Below are 12,540 nucleotides of genomic sequence, written 5' to 3'. Positions count from 1 at the left end.
GTAGCTCTGCCCCAAACCCCTAGGATATAAAGCTTTGAATGATCATAAACAGTAATGTCAACTTGGACAGGAGCTCCATCTGCTGAATAGTCCAGCCTTTGCTAGGGTTTTAGTAATCTCAGTGGTAGATGCCAGGCATATCTCTACCAAGCAGCAGGAAGCAGAAGAGAACATAAACAGACAGCTGAAAATGAAGATTTACTTAAAACAGATCTAATAGAATCAGCAACACTTAAGCCGGCCCTAACGTAATTAAGTTTTATTGGCTTCAATGGATCTATGGAAAGCTTAATTAAGTCTGGATCCAACTTGCAATACGTTATTGGTCTCTGAGACCAATACCATGCAATTGTATAGTTCCGTTTTCTTTATAGTGAACATGCTCCATGTTGAAATGATGTAACATTCTTACTACAGATGTCTTCCTCATGTGCCGGTCTCTAGAGGCTAGTGGTCATTTGTCATATGGCATTAATAAATCGAGCACAGTTCTTGGAAAAATGATGGCATTCTCTGCATTACACAGTCTTATGCTATAAACTGGGCTTACTTCTAGCTGGGCCAGATTTTCCTTGTGACATTTTGGGTTGCTCCCAGCTGCATTCGAACAAACATCCAGAATTCCTATGTAATCTTGCTTCAGTTAAGCTTAATTATAGTTAATGATGAGCTTGGTAGCAATGTGTTTTTTTCAAACCTGAGATGCCTTTGAGCTGTAAATGGTATCGTTGACAGGTGGAGTTATTGCTGTTGTTTTAATACATTCTTCAGGGAAAAATCTCCTGCTTTGATGGTCCCTAAAAGAAAAGGAGTTTCCATGACATGAAGGTCTAATAGCATAATGCACCAATGCCAAGGGCTTTAGGGAGCCATAAAGGCAGCAAGACAACTGCTTGAAGGTACATGTCTGGTTGCCTGGCCAACTATAATGTAGTCAAAACTGAATGATCCCAAGGGAACAGAGCTGTCAATTAAGAGCTGGCTTGCTATAGCCAAAGGAACCAGCAAGAGAGACATAAACAGACTTCTCGTCAGTCTCCAGTAACTAGTGCTTTGATGTCAACAAATTGTTTAGTTTTTAGATCATGTTCGTTTGTTGTCTGGACTTGGCTGGAAGAGTCTTCTGGTCTTCTTTCTTCGTGGCCTCAAGCATGTCTTTCTATTTCCATTTGTCCTGGGTTGTCTCCAGCTTGAACTATGAATTCTGTGGCTTCCATTATATTTTCCACTGCTATTTTGTCACAGCAGAAGTTTCAGGGTAGCCCACACAGGCTGCAACTAAAAAGGAAGGAGACAGACATGTGGAAAGAGGCTTCCTCACCCTCTCCCTTCAGCGGCTTTTCCAGTATCTGAACTGGAATTTTCATTCACAAAGCATAACTTCCAGGGTCACCGTGCCTTCCCTAAATTTTCCCTATTGATAAAAATAATATCAATATTGGTCAATATTGTGCTGAAAGGTATTTGGGCTGTGTAAAAGCAAGATAGGTAAGCAAGCTCTGTTGACATGTTCTATTCCATCTCCATCATTAGGGATGGAATCCTATCTTTGCAAAATCTAATGCAAACTGATCTGATCCTTTGCGCCCAAGGAAACTATAAATCATAATGCTCTTCTCCTCTCATCCCAAAAGTCCAGACATTATTTAAAAATGATATTTTTAGTCTACGGTGAGCTTGGAAACACCTAGTTTGAAATAATACATATTTGAATACTACATATAGTACTCAAAATGCATATTTTTAACAATAGATTTTATATGCAGGATAAATACAGTTTAAAGGGAGAAGGGGACAGAATGAGGATAATAATACAAAGGGTATGCAGAATTGACCAGCCCAAAAATATTAAAAATAAAATCAATCAATCTATCTGTCTGTCTGTCTGTATCATCATAGTTTTTGTGGAATGCTTTTCCAGGAAAAAAGCTTCATGAACGCTACTTTTGAGTTATTTACAAAACTAATCAAGACAGGATATAAAGTAAAGTAGGTAAGGTAAGGTAGAGTAAAATAAAGTAAATTAAAATAGTAAAGTAAAAATATAAAATAAAGTATACTAGTATAGCATAGTGTAATATAGTATAGTATTGGTATAGATTCAGAATAGTATTAGTATAGTATTAGTATAATATAGTAGAGTAGAGTAGAGTACAGTATTGATTTCATGTAATATTCTAATTTTCTGAGATTGTGAATTTGGGGTTTTCATGAGCTCTCAGCCATAATCATCAAAATTATGACAAATCAAGGCTTTATCTCGCTTTGCATGTTATATATTAGTTTCACCTTTTAAGTTGCATTACTGAAATAAATGAACTTTTGCACGATATTCTAATTTTTTGAGTTTCACCTGTAGAGTAGAGTGTAAACTAAAAAGTAACATATGGGAAATCTTCAATAAATGGTTTATTTTTATTCAGATCCTTAAAAAGTAAACTCCCAAAAAAGGGAAAAATACAAAACCAAAGTAAAACTGGACAAACAAACCCAGAAAATAAATGTGCATAAAAACAAAAAACAAACATACACTAGATGAAAACTGATAAATGCATTTCAAGAATAATAGTTTTCCCTCCCCTTATGAAACAGAAATATAGTTTATGAACTTCCGTAACTCATTTACTAACCCATTAGATCTGACATCTATCTGAATATATATATATATATATATATATATATATATATATATATATATATATATATATATGCACGAACACATACACACACACATAGATAATTAATAGGTAAAATCAGCAACAGAGTTAAACTTCAAACCCCCTGTTAACAATCTATTATTTTACTTCACTCACAGAAAATCCACAACAGCTTCTAATCTACCGTAGCTTCCACAATCATTGTCTTTGATCTGCCCAGGAAAAAAAATCCTTGATTGATTCTTAATAATAAGGCTTTTAATTAAAAATTGTAACTTGGATCTTTCCTAACAACTGGATCCCATTCCCCAAATCATAAGTTTCTGTTACGATATCCCCACACCATCTGTTGTTCAAAAAGATAACTTATAAGTTGAAATGCCATACCTCTTCTTATTTGTTTTCCAGTTAGTCCATTCCCCAATCTTCATCAATCTGGTTAGAAAAGTCCAGTTCATCACTCATCAGTTCAATCATCTTTAATTCTTTAGAATCCATGCCCCTTTCAGCCTTCTCCAACCAGCTTGCAGTTTTCAGACCAGAATCCTTCTCCTTCAAATCTGCCAGCAACAAATTAGATTCCAATCATCTGATTCAGAGGTGGGTTTCAGTGGGTTCTGACCAGTTCTGACGAACTGGTAGCAGAAATTTTGAGGAGTTCGGAGAACCTGTAGTAAAAATTCTGATTGGCCCCGGCCCCATCTATTCTCTGCCTCCTGAGTCCCAGCTGATTGGGAGGAAATGGGGATTTTGCAGTAACCTTCCCCTGGAGTGGAGTGGGAATGGAGATTTTACAGTATCCTTCCCTTACCCCGCCCACTAAGCCACAACCACCAAGCCACACCCACAGAACCGGTAGTAAAAAAATTTAAAACCTACCATTGATCTGATTGTAAGTCTGGTTTAGCTGCTGTTACCTGTATCTGAATATAATCTTTGTGTTGATTTACAACCATTGTTATTTTAGTAAACATTTTATCTAAATTTTCCATTTGAAATTGTAAGTTGAAAAGCATTTTTTCCAAAGGCTTCCCAAAAGGCTTTATCCTTAAGTTGATGAATTGTTTGCATTTTAAATATAGTCCAAGACGCTTCTGTAACTGAGCTTTTATAACCAGATGCAAATGGACAGGGGAAGCACCAAAACAAAATAACCTTAGACAACATTGTGATAATCTTTCCCATAATAAAAATAAGTGGCTAAAAAAAGGGGAAAATTTCCATCAAATATTTTTTTAAAAGACCAAAGCTTTTAAAAACTAACAAAATGTAGTGAAAATCCAATACAATTGTAAATCACATCAGATCACTTTCACTCCCTAGGAAATCAGCATTGACTTCCATATGGAGAAAGTGAAAGTGATTTGCAATGAACATAATAAAGTAGTAAAAAAAAAATCAGTTTAAAATTCAGCAAGGGGTTAAATTAAATCAGCATTTAACCAGTCAATTAACATTAAAAAATAAAAATCAAAGTAAAAAAAGGAAATGTCAAAACATGCAGTTAAAACTGAGGCATGCTTAAAACAAACAAGCAGCTAAAAGGAAAAGTTGGAGACCCCAACCCTCCAGCCACTTCTACCAAAAATTGCAACCATCATGATCATTCTTCTCAGTTAGATCCATAGTCATCTGACAATTGTTTTGGGTCACCCCTAGTTGCTCCTGTTTGATTTTGGGGCATAGGCTGCCAAAGAGCCAGCTTTGGGAGAAAAACCAGCTGTTTGTCAGCAGGAGAAAAAAAAATGCTGCTCAGTTCGTCATCTTTGGAGAACTCCCCGTAAACTATAGGAAACCTTGATAGATGCAAGTCATTTAATCCTTACTTCCCAGTCTTAAAATACTCTCTCCCATTCCTCTTTGTGTGTGTGTGTGTTTGTGTGTGTGTGTGATAAGCAAACTAAGTGGGAGATTTTTTGAGTTGTCACTCAAAAAGGGATTGAATTCAATAGCCCCTAAATGGCTAGCCCAAAACATTTTGCATTTTGAAACAAAGACCACAATGGTTGTTTCCTTTTCCCCTCCTCTACAGAGGAGGACAGGGGCTAGTGCTTTAAATGGATTGTATATTTACTGGTTCTCCCACCTATAAATGACCTTTGGCCATCAGCACCAGCCTTCTAAAGTGGCTACCTCCCTCTGCCTACTCTTAGCAACCACTCCTATGCTAATATTTCCATAAGTACTTTTCTTTGAAAAAGAAAAAAAAAACGAACAAGCAGCTGCTTATTTCAGTGAAAAATGTATTCATGGTCTTTTAGTGTTTAGAAAACCAGCATCATACCCAAATTCCAATAGCCGGTCCTGATTGCCAATTGGGTGAAAGTTTTGTTATGGTCTTCCCTAGCGAGAGATTAACTGGGCTAAAGAAGAGGATTAACCTTAGTGCTAGAAATAGGTAAGCAAGAAAAGGTGTCATGGAAAAGGTCTAGTAAGTAGACAAAGGAAGATGCATCTGGAACCAAAAATTGCTCTCTCATATTTATTACTCTGAGACAAAAGTCTTGACAGCACAAGGAAGACATTTTTTTCTGTGTGTTTTAGTCACACCTTGTCCATTCCATTAGGGAATTTATCTGCTCCCTGCCCCATGTATGGATCTCTGCTATTTTATTACATGATAAGATTTCTGGTAAGGAGGAGCAAACCAAAAGTCTTTGATTTTGCCACAGATAGGATGTTTTCTTCCTTTCATACTAGCTTCTCAACCAAGTAAGCCAGTGCAGGATTTGTTAGCTCATGATCACTTTCTGCGTAAATAGAAAGGAGATTGTATAGCAGGTCACACATGCTTAGCAAAGATAATTGATTGGAGTAGGGAGGTGGAATGTGTTCAGAGAGCTTGAACAGAGAACTACCCACTTTCCTGAACTGTATTCAAGGTGAAGCATGTACTGTATTAATCTAGCCAGTATGTTTTGAGCCTTGCTTCACCCTCTCAGTTTTTAGTATTGGTATCAGTGTTAGATTCAGTGACTCTGCGGAAACGGGAAGAAGGCTTGATGGTGGAGGCTGACAAGCTACAGAGTCACAAAGATTAAAGGGACCAATTTTACCAGCAAACATTACAAATACCCAACTTGCTTAAGTGAAGCCAATTATTGTATTATTGCCTCCTTTGCACTATGCACAGTAGGGATGTCACTGGATAATGGTTTGCATGTAGAGTTAATCACTTTGATGCATTTCTGACTGATCCCAGCAAATTATGTTTTGGTTCCACTATATTAAACACAAGAGCAGAGGATTATCATTAATAAATCTAAGGCACAGCATGCATAAATCTTGAATAAATCAAATATCAATTACATAGGCAGTATCTGTTGACATCTGCTTTCATCAAATAATATATTTGAAATAGGTTTTATTCTACTTTACTAGAGTTCAAGGAATACATGCGTAGACCCGGAGCTCCTAAGAGTTGGGTTTATCTAGGCATGCTGTTGCATGCAGACCCTTTTTATTGCCTTTTATTTTTATATATAAATAGGACATTGGTTTCACATGGTAGCTCGCCTGACACGAAGAGAAGATTTATATTGTATGGGGGAAAGCTCTGGTGTGCCATTTCTGCATGGAGATGTATGAACCAGTTATTGCTAAATTCCACTTTAAAGTAATTTATGACTGCGTGGCTTCTTGGATTCCTGTGTCTTGTCAGATGCTTTTCTCCCATGGGGTGGAGCTGCCTTGGGATTGAGGGACAGTTGTGAAAGCTGGTGAAGAGGATGGAATTTGATCAATGGCTGATTTCAAGGGAATTGTGGAGAGCAGGGATTAAAAATGGGCAGAGCCCATGGAATGAAGAGCACTCAGAAGCCTGTGGGCAGGGTGAGTATATACCTCTGCATGCAGGGCCTCGTCTCCCACGAACAGGCTGGGCGTTTCACGGCCTCCTCTGCTTGCAGGAACAAGCCCTTGAGGAGTCTTATGGAAGCAGTTCCCTCCCCATCCTTGTACTTTTTTCCTTTCTTGGGAATGTCAACATGTTGGCCAGCCAAATAGGGTTTTCTGAAAAAATGGACCCAGTCCTAAAGTACTTAGATAAGATCATGGCCTCTAGCTAGCCAGGATACTCAGGCAGCATCTCCCAGCTTATGATACCCTATTTGTAGATAAATGGAGGCCACGTTGCTTTGGTTAGCTGCCTAGTACCTTTTTTTGTGGGGGGGGAAATCATTTTAGAAAAAAAGCCTTCCCAAAGGAAGCTTCCACATTAAACAAAAAAAAAAAGTAATTAAACTTAATTTTTTAAAAAGTGCAGTAAATCAAGGGGCTCATTAAAACAGGAATCTAACTTAAAATAGAGGCTGTGATCAGTTGTCTCCCTAGAGAGAGTTCCTTAATCACAGTGTCACAGTGTCACTTTCTAAATATAACCTTATCCTATGTGCTCTTCATGAACTACTTTTCTGAAAACGGAGCTTTTCATGGCTAAAGTGATAGCAGCACCCACTCAAAATGAAAAGAGATCTGCAAGCTTTTCTCCAGGAGACACTGATTTGGCAAGAGTATTCCATATCCCGGGTCATGATCCTTCCCCCATTCACATTGGCCAATAATATTTCCACATCCTCCCATACCACTCCTGCACATTCTCACCTGCTTAAGCGAATGTCCTGCCCTGTCCGGAAGCCTGAACTGTGGGGTTGATTTATAGAAAACCTACAGCCAGAGAGAAAGAAGGTTAGTTTAGGAAAAGGATTTTCTTCTCGTACTATTATTCTCCTGAGCAGGGGTCTCCAACCTTGGTTTCTTTAAGACTTGTGGACTTCAACTCCCAGAGTTCCTCAGCCAGCTTTGCTGGCTGAGGGACTCTGGAAGTTGAAGTCCACAAGTCTTAAAGGGACCAAGGTTGGAGACCTCTGCTCCTGAGGCTTCTGAAAGAAGTCCTTTTAAGAAAAGAATAACAATGTACGCAAGCCATCCTCATATGACAGAACATGAAATGTAAGGTGTGATTAACTGTTTTATGAATTCCTCATTCACATATTGGACCCACTATCACAGTTTTCCCTAAAATCATCTGCTACAATGTCCTACCTGTCAATGACAACTTCACCTTCAACCATAACAATACACAAGCACGCAATAGATACAAACTTAAGGTAAACTGCACCAAACTTGATTGCAGAAAATACAAATTCATCAGCAGAATGGTCAATGCCTGGAATGCACTACCTGACTCTGTGGTTTTATCCCCAAACCCCCAAAATTTTAACCTTAGACTGGCTACTGTTGACCTCACCCCATTCCTAAGAGGTCTGTAAGGGGTGTGGATAAGAGCACCAATGTGCCTACCATCCCTGTCCTAATGTTCCCTTTAATTGTATTCATTTTATGTATGCATTTCATGCTTATACTTATATATATTATCTAATACGTACTCAACAAATAAATAAATAAAAAATAAATTTAAAAAATCCTCTCCTCTCCTTTCCCCTCCCCTCCCATATCCTATCCTATCCTATCCTATCCTATCCTATCCTATCCTATCCTATCCTATCCTATCCTATCCTATCCTATCCTATCCTTTCTTATCCTATCCTATCTTATCCTATCCTATCCCCAAAGACTGTACAGGTTTAGGTAGAACATTATTGCTGAATGAGATATCTCATAGCATATACTGATCTGGGACCTCTCTGCATATCTTTGATAGACAAACTTGATGGATTGATTATACTGTATATATTTTCTGCATTTATACTCCAAACTTTATCTGGAAATCCATCCAGTACCACTTACAAACCAATTAAAAGAGATAGTCCTCAGGCTTATGGTTTAAAAAGGCATGCCATGACACAAAAGGAACAAGGACTATAGCAGGAAATAACGAGGTCCCCATTGTTATTGTTATGAGGAACTTAGTCTCTCTTTCTTCCACTGCCTGCTGGGTTTGCTGCATCGTGAGAGAGATAAAGGCTGTTGGAGCCAGGGTCGTTACTGGTGGATCTACTCCTTTCTAGTCTAATGCTGCAACCCAGAGGAAAATTTAAAGGGATCAGAGATGCACTCAAAAGAGCCAATGGGCTCTTGCCAAGTCCAGAGCTGGCTGTGACTATGCAAGCTCTTACATGCATCTGCTATAGATGTGAACTATAATCTAACTCAGTTTGGAAGGTTGGGCTGCCTGGTTTTGTTGTTGCTACTTTACTCTTGAATCATAGGTCATTTTTCAAGGAAGCATCACACCCAACACATAGTCATTTGTCCAGAGGGGATGAGACAAAGGTGCTCACAATAACATTTTCTTTTTCAGAAACAGAAATTCAGTCATCTTGCAGGAATTCCAGAGACAGCCTTTCCTTGGCGAGATAAAACGTGTTGCCTTCTGCGACAAATACTTAGAAGAGAAGAGGAGAGTGCAAACAGGGCACCAAGGAACAAGTTGGAGACACCACCATGTTTTTTGACTCCCACTTTCCCAAAATTACACCTGTGAAAAGGACCCTTAGGATGGAAAAAGGTTCCGCTCCTGAGTTTCCTACCTTAGCTGTTTAATATGTCGGTCATGTTTTCATCCTAAGTTTTGTTTTTGAAATGTCACCTTTGCCCCACTTGTCTTCTTAGTGGTTTGGCGCACTGATGTGTATGCTTTCAAACTAAGCATTAAAAATCAGATTCCAGCTAAAGTGGAATCTTTCCTTTGTCATTCTTCCACTCAAGGTAATTCAACAAAGAGCAAAATGCCGTTAATGTACGGTTATAGAACTGTGCATTACAAAATATCACCCAAAATGTAAGTATTATGATGCCAAGAATAACATTCCAAATTAAACAGCAGCAGCATAAAATGTCATTGTTCAACACTTGAAATAATAGAAAAACCAACTAAACAAATTTTATTCGATTCATAGACCTACCACAATTCAGGTCCAGAAGTTCCATTGAAATGGGACAGCTTTTGATTGATATCTTAAAGCACACACACACACAAAAGCCACATACAGCTGTAGTGCACATTCTGCCTTTTTCTTTGCCATTCAACTATCTAACAGTCGCAGACAAAACATTTGCAATTCACCCTCCAGAGAGGTCACGCTTCTGCCAGGTGGATTCATTTGGTAGCAAATGGTCCTTCCAGTACCCTGATGCTGGAATATGAATTTTCACTAGAGATTGCCTGGAATCTCCTGGCAGAGTGGAAAATGGAAGAGAAACACCACAACTTGCTGCAGTGGTGTTAAAAGGATGCCCTTACTATGGTCAGTAGAACAGAACCCATAAAATGCTTTGAAATCTTGCTCTACGCAACACTAGGCAAAACAGGGCTGATATTTAGGATAGAAAGAATGGCTTCCCAACAATATTTAAAGGCGTCAGAAGCATGGCTTGTAATAGGTATTAATTGATGAGAATTTTTTTTTCTTGGAAGAATTAAAGTTGCTCGAAGAATTCATTCTCAGTGAACTAACCTTTTCCATACCTTCTGCATTCATGTGTTGGTAGGAACATCGCTGTTGATCAAATGTTGCATTTCTCTGTTGCAAAGACAATTTTCTGTTCCCTGAATATATCAACATGTGCTCAAATAGGTATACTGAAGTAGAAAAAGTTTAACTATATAACTAAGTGAACTTTTCCATGCAGATTAAAATATAAAATAAAATTGCAGGTAAATGCAGGAATTGGATGGAACAGATTTATAAGTACGTTCCCACTATTGCAAGCAGATAATAAATTGTTTTGCCTATCTCCATATTGATAAATTAGGCTCCCATCTTTACCCTGGAGTCATTTTGAATTCATTCCAGCTGATTTCTGATTAGACATGCCTGAGATTTTGCTACAAAACACTTTGAAATATCAAAGATTTAAGACTTAAGACTTCTGGAGTGTGATTTGGTAAAATTTGAAGAAGGTACATGTGGTTGGGAAGGGTTATATGATAAGTAATAGGGTATAAATCATACTGAAACCTTTCATGTATTTTCTTCTACTGCAATATTATTAAAAGTGTGTAACAACAAGTCTCATGATTCTTTAGAGAATGGGATATTTATACTGGTTTAAATTCTTCTAGATTAGAATCCATGTCATTTAAATCTTCCACTTCTGTGACAGTTACCCCAAAGGAAGATGTGGATGTCATTCTCTTGATGGTCAGCATTACATATCACATAGTCTGCTGTGTCACAGGGTTTTTTGGTGATCACAGAAAGGTAGGAATCACAGCAGAGTGTTTTAGAAAGATCACTTGTCATACTCCGGAAAGTAGCATGAGAAGAAATTCTCCCTTCCATCATTGGAAGGGATTCCTCATATATATCCTTCAGGATTCTAACAATTTTGTTACTGTTAATTTGATCAAACGTTTTTAAAAGAATGCACAACTGTTGAAATGGTGCACTTTAACCATCCTTTTCTGTCACGAGAACGTATTTTAGTGGTTTTTAATTTTTTTATTACTCCAACATTAGCTGAACTGATTTTTAGCTGATATCAAGATCTCATTCCTTCTTCAAACCTTGTTACCATGCCTGAAACAGACAGTGTTTCAGTCTTGTGTGTGTGTGTGTGTGTGTGTGTGTGTGTGTGTGTGTGTGTGTGCTTGCGCACATTTATTAACATGGACACTTGCTACATCCATAGGACTGAAACCAGATTTCATGCATAGTTAATGATATATGGTTGGCTTTCCGTTGTTACACCTGTGCAAACATGGGTGTAGATAAGTGAAAGCTTGAATGGATTTAAGTTTCTCATAAAGGTAGGAGTGGTTTTTGATTCCTAAGTCAATTAAATCTAGAGTACAGTATAGCCTATTAAAGTCAGTGAAATGTTTTGCCATTGATTCTAGGGGAAGGAACATGAATTACACTCCATATACATACATTAATGAGGCAATCTAACCCACACATAATAATAAAGAATATATTTTTAAAAATCACTTGTGGGGCATTTGGAATGATTTTGTGAATCTGATGCTTTATTTGTGACACCAGTACCAAAACTAAGCAGGCTGAATGACTGAAATTGAATTGAGAGGAAATATCTTGCCTGAAGTTTGACTTACCATTTTGATATATATTTTTACAATCATGTTGAATTATCCCATTTTGGGAATTTCCCAGTCCTGAAGAATGTCAAGGAAACATCATCTTAAAGAGTATTGTAAAAAGATAAACCAATTGAACACTCAAGGTCCTTAGGAATGGGTTCTAACAAGCACCACAGAATGTATATGGGTTGATTTGTGCATCTTAAACTTGCATATGTATGCATAGTTAATGTTGGAAGGAACAGATGGTGAATAAGGCTTTCTCTATCTCCCTAGAGAGAATCTTTTTCTTCTTCCATTTATTTAAAATTTTTCAAGGTGTCCAGCACAACAGTATAGTCATAAATGTCATATACTATGTAACGTAAGCAACGAAACAGCATCAATATGGAATAGCTCAAACAGGAGCTGACAATATTAACAGTTGAGATGTTCAGACAAACAAGAATGCTCTTGATCTGACCTAACAAATATTGCAGTTTTGGCACCTGTTAAACTTCTGTCGGGAGGAATTTTTGCTCTGTATTTTCCTTTTTTAGCTAGGAATTTAAACTGGCAGACACTGTTGGCTTAGATGCTACGTCCTTATTGTAGTTTATGGAAAGAAAAACTTCCCACACTTTTTGTTACCGTCTACTCCTTATATGTTCTCATTATACTTGTGTCTTTTTTCATCACAAGATGGATGTCCATGCTGAAACATATGTGAAACATATGGCTTGGACCTTTTACTAAATTTCAGTTTGTTAGACTGAGCTGCAGGTAAGCAACTCACAACTGCAGGGAGCAGTTCTTGAACTGAAATACATATTCTTCCAAATGCATGGTTCTCTGATTTTTGCATGGTAATTCTCCAATTCAGAAGGCATACAAAACTAC

This window comes from Ahaetulla prasina, chromosome 1, assembly GCF_028640845.1.
Source record: "Ahaetulla prasina isolate Xishuangbanna chromosome 1, ASM2864084v1, whole genome shotgun sequence".
NCBI lineage: Eukaryota > Metazoa > Chordata > Lepidosauria > Squamata > Colubridae > Ahaetulla > Ahaetulla prasina.
The sequence above is the reverse complement of the archived record's forward strand: the minus strand, read 5'-3'. Positions refer to the sequence as shown.